Source organism: Helianthus annuus, chromosome 13, assembly GCF_002127325.2.
Source record: "Helianthus annuus cultivar XRQ/B chromosome 13, HanXRQr2.0-SUNRISE, whole genome shotgun sequence".
NCBI classification, from domain to species: Eukaryota; Viridiplantae; Streptophyta; class Magnoliopsida; order Asterales; family Asteraceae; genus Helianthus; species Helianthus annuus.
The window spans coordinates 169,674,513-169,679,657 of record NC_035445.2 but is presented as its reverse complement, the minus strand read 5'-3'; positions in this window follow the sequence as shown (position 1 = coordinate 169,679,657).

The following is a 5,145-nucleotide window of genomic DNA, read 5'->3' as shown; positions in this document are numbered from 1 at the left end:
GGACCCGAGTCCCATACCGGCTTATCATGTGGATCCAACTCCATTTCTTCTTCACTCCCACTCTCGCTTTCACTTATCCGACCCATATATTGTCTTTTTCGCGGTTGTTGTTCCACTTGTTTGCCTTTCCCTTTCGATGATGACGAACTAGATCCCGCTTTTTCTTTCGTCTTAACCATTTTCCTACACACATGAAAACAAACAACACAAGCAAACAAAACAAAATTAGGCTCCTTTCTCCAAAACATCCCCACACTTGCTTGTTACTATGGTTGTAGATGTTAGTGAACTATAAGTGTATAAGTTTTTCAAAAATTTGGGCATGGTGTCTCTACAATGTAGAAATCCCCAAAAGTTCACTACTTTACTAACCATCCTACATCTACAACCATACTCATGTCCAAGAACAAGTAACAAGTAACACTATGAACAAGCAAGTGGGTATGAACAAACATCAACAATAACCTCAATCTTCACAATGCATCATCAAAATACAACAATTAAACTTCCATACCTTGTTTTGAAGATACTAAAGTGCTTGTGAAACAAAAACTCCAAAAACCCCCAAAAATTTTCGGACTAGGGTTTGGAATTCGGACCCAAAAACAGCGTTTTCTTGTAAATCTTTTGGCAAAATCAGAAACTACGTGAAAAATTAGTCAAGATAGACTCCGATTTCACTTAGCTTGGACAAGAATTGATGAAGTTATGGAGGTTTGAAGGTTGGGGAAGAAGATGAAGTTGTGGGTCTTTGAAAGAGATGGTGATGGTGATAGATGAAGGAGGAATTATGTGGTTAGGGAATAACTCACGTGACCAGATATCTTTGTGTTTTTTTTATTGTAAATTACGGAACCCCAACCGACCCATCAACATTTACTGCGTACCGTAACTTACGGTCCCACCGTAAGTTACGGTCCCACCGTAAGTTACGGTGAGACCTGAACCTTAAAAATCCACCGTAAACCAGTAGGTTTACACCGTAAAGCCCCAATTTTCTTCATTTATACCGTAATTTACGGTAGGTTCTGGGCGATTGAGGTTGCACTAAATTTGAAGTTTTAAGTGACTTTTTTATTTTTTTTTCAGTTTTTTTCGATTTTTTTTATGTTTTTAAATTTTTTCAAAAACGTGTAAAAATCACCCTACCCCCTCAAAAGTCCCGTGTTGTCCTCAACACAATGTTAGAGAAATTTGTGACCCGAACGTCCCCACACTTGTTTCAAACATGGATTTCAAGGAAATACGGTAATTGTACAAACTATACAAAACAAATAAAACAAAACACTAATATTTACACTACCAAACCTGGGCCTCTCATGGTTGTTCCTCATCAACCGGGCGCAAGATGTAGCCCGCTTTGTCAAGCTCCAAGTTGTTGATGTCGTTCCCCTCCAAGTATGGCTTCAACCGGTGACCGTTCACCGTTTGTTGTTTCAATGTTTGCTCGTCTTGGATGTCTACATCACCAAACCTTCCAACTCTCCGAATGACGTACGGACCCATCCATTTGCTTTTAAGCTTACCCGCAAACATCTTGAGTCTTGAGTTATACAACCAAACTTTTTGACCCACTTCAAACGTTTTCTTTCGCAGTTTTGCATCATGCACTTTCTTGAGTTTATCTTTATACGCCGATGCACATTCATACGCCTCATCCCGAATCTCTTCTATCTCACTTAATTGCAATTTTCTCAATTTCCCCGCCTCATCATAATCCGCGTTAATTGTCTTAATTGCCCAATGTGCTCGATGCGCTAACTCCATTGGCAAGTGACAACCCTTACCATACACCATCCGGTAAGGCGTTCTGCCAATAGGAGTTTTGTAGGCCGTTCGGTATGCCCACAATGCATCGTCTAACTTACTCGACCAATCCTTTCTATCCGTTTTTACCGTCTTCATGAGAATCTCTTTGATTTGACGGTTGGACACTTCGACTTGTCCACTCGTTTGCGGATGGTAAGGTGTGGCAACTCGGTGATTCACGCTATACCTCTTCAATAGTTTCCCAAAGTTGAAGTTCTTGAAATGCGAACCACCATCACTTATAATGACCCGCGGGATTCCAAAACGAGAGAAAATGTTGGATTGAACAAATTTACAAACAACCGAATGGTCGTTTGTTCGTGTTGCAATAGCTTCAATCCACTTCGAGACATAATCCACCGCTACCAAAATGTATAGGAAGCCATTCGAATTCGGGAAGGGACCCATAAAATCTATACCCCATACATCAAATATCTCAACAACCAAGATTGGTTGTAACGACATCTCATCCCTCTTCGATATACTTACCATTTTTTGACAATTTATACAATTTCTAGCGAATTCACATGCATCCTTGAAAATGGTGGGCCAATAAAACCCACATGAAAGAACCCGATAGCCTGTTTTGTGCCCACTAAAATGACCCCCACATGCGGACGAATGGGCATGGGTCAAAATTTCCAACACTTCTGTTTCGGGCACACACCTTCGTATAACTTGATCCGGTCCAATCTTGAAGAGGTCCGGTTCATCCCAAATGTATTGCTTCACTTGAACCATAAATTGTTGTCGCCGCTTTTTGGTCCAATGACTTGGAATGGCACCCGTGGCTAAATCGTTGACATAATGAGCATACCACGGTGCAACAAAGGTGGAAACGGCTAAAAGTTGCTCGTCGGGAAAACTTTCATTGATTTCACTCACATCATCGGTTCCTTCCACCGGAATCCGAGACAAATGATCCGCCACAACATTCTCGCTTCCCTTCTTGTCTCGGATCTATAAATCAAACTCTTGTAGCAATAATACCCACCGAATCAAACAAGGCTTCACGTCCTTTTTCTCCATCAAATACCAGACTGCGTTATGATCCGAATAAACCACCACTTTGCTTCCCCAAATATACGAGCGAAACTTATCCAAAGCGTACACCACCGCTGGTAATTCCTTCTCGGTTGTGGTGTAGTTAAGTTGCGCTTCGGATAAAGTTTTGCTTGCATAGTAAATAACCACTGGTTTCTTGTCAACCCGTTGACCCAAAACTGCACCAATAGTGGTGTCGCTCGCATCACACATTATCTCGAACGGCTTTGACCAATCTGGTGGTTGCAAAATAGGAGCCTTGACCAAGTGTTCCTTCAAAACAGTGAAAGCTTGCATACATTCGTTAGTAAAATCAAATGGGACATCTTTTAATAATAAGTTGCATAAGGGTTTGGTGATAACACTAAAACCCTTAATGAAACGTCTATAAAAGCCCGCGTGTCCCAAGAACGACCTTACACCCTTAATTTTTTTCGGAGGTGGCAAAGATGATATTACCCGTATTTTTGCCTTATCCACCTCCATCCCCCTTTCCGAAATTACATGACCCAACACAATGCCCTCTTGCACCATGAAATGACTTTTCTCCCAACTTAGCACTAAGTTTTTCTCAACACATCTTTTTAACACTTTTTGTAATTCATTGAGACAAGCATCAAAACTAGTGCCAAAAATGGAGAAGTCATCCATGAATACTTCGAGCGACTCTCCAACCATGTCCGAGAAAATACTCATCATACATCGTTGGAAAGTTGCCGGAGCATTACACAAGCCAAATGGCATTCGCCTAAAGGCAAAGGTGCCATATGGACATGTGAAGGTGGTCTTGTGTTGGTCATCCGGGTGTATGGCGATTTGATTGTAACCCGAATACCCATCCAAAAAACAGTAGTATTTTTGACCCGATAATTTTTCAATAATTTGATCAATGAATGGTAGCGGGAAATGATCCTTAGAAGTGGCAGCATTCAATTTCCGGTAGTCAATACATACACGCCACCCGGTAACCGGTCGGGTGGCAATTTGTTCACCACATTCATCCTTGACTACTTGAATACCGGCCTTCTTAGGCACAACTTGGGTGGGACTCACCCAAGCACTATCCGAAATCGGATAAATAATTCCCGCATCCAACCATTTAATTACTTCCTTCTTAACTACCTCCCGTAGGTTCGGATTCAATCGCCTTTGAGCCTCTCGTGTCGGCTTTGCATCTTCGGTGGTGATGATCTTATGCATGACAATGGATGGACTAATTCCTTTGAGATCGGCAATCGTCCATCCAATAGCTCCCTTGTTCTCTTTCAAAACCTCCAACAACGCTTGCTCTTGTGCCAACTCTAAATTAGAGGCAATAATGACCGGTAAAGTGTCATTATCCCCTAAAAACACATACTTCAAGTGGCTAGGCAAGTCTTTGAGCTCCAACTTTGGCGGTTCCTCTAATGATGGTTTCGTACCCGAATCGATCTCCACCGGTAGACCTTCGAACTGGTGGATCCATGGCGGTCTACCTTCTTTCAACGCCATCGCATCTTGCTTTTCCTCTTCAACCCGGAGTGCATAAGCATGTACCTGTTCAGAAAAATCACACAGGCAAACATCCAAACCATCCTCCTCATACTCATGCGGGTTGCATCCGTCAACTATATCTACCATGAAACACTCATCAACACCATTAGCATTAGAATTGTTAGTAAAAACATTCAAACGCATTTTTCTATTTCCAAAAGCCATATCAACTGTACCAAATCTACAATCGATAATAGCATGTGCGGTGCTCAAAAATGGCCGACCCAAAATTATATTTTGTTGTTGCCTAGGGTCCGCCGATGAGTAATCCAAGACTAAAAAGTCAACCGGGTAATAAAACTCATCAATTTTTACGATTACATTTTGAACCATACCCCGAGGTAGCTTATGAGACAAATCGGCCAAAACAACCGTTGTCTCCACCCTTGCTAACGGACCAAAGTCATATTGGTCATATAAGCCCCCCGGTAAAATGCTAACCCGGCTCCAAGATCTAGCAACGCCTTAGCCATTTGAAAATTACCAACTTGTATATTAATCAATGGCGTACCCGGATCTTGGAGCTTAGGAGGAAGCTCCCCATTTAAAACCGCACTCACTTGCCCGGTTAAATCCACCCGCTTAGGCACTTTCTTCTTGTTTTGCCTTTTTTGTGTACATAATTCTTTTAGAAATTTTGCATAAGCGGGGACTTGTTTTATTGCATCGAGGAGTGGGAGATTTATTTTCACTTGTTTAAACATGTCCCACATCTCTTCTTTTTGAGGACCTCTCGACACAATAAAATTTTTCTTTCCC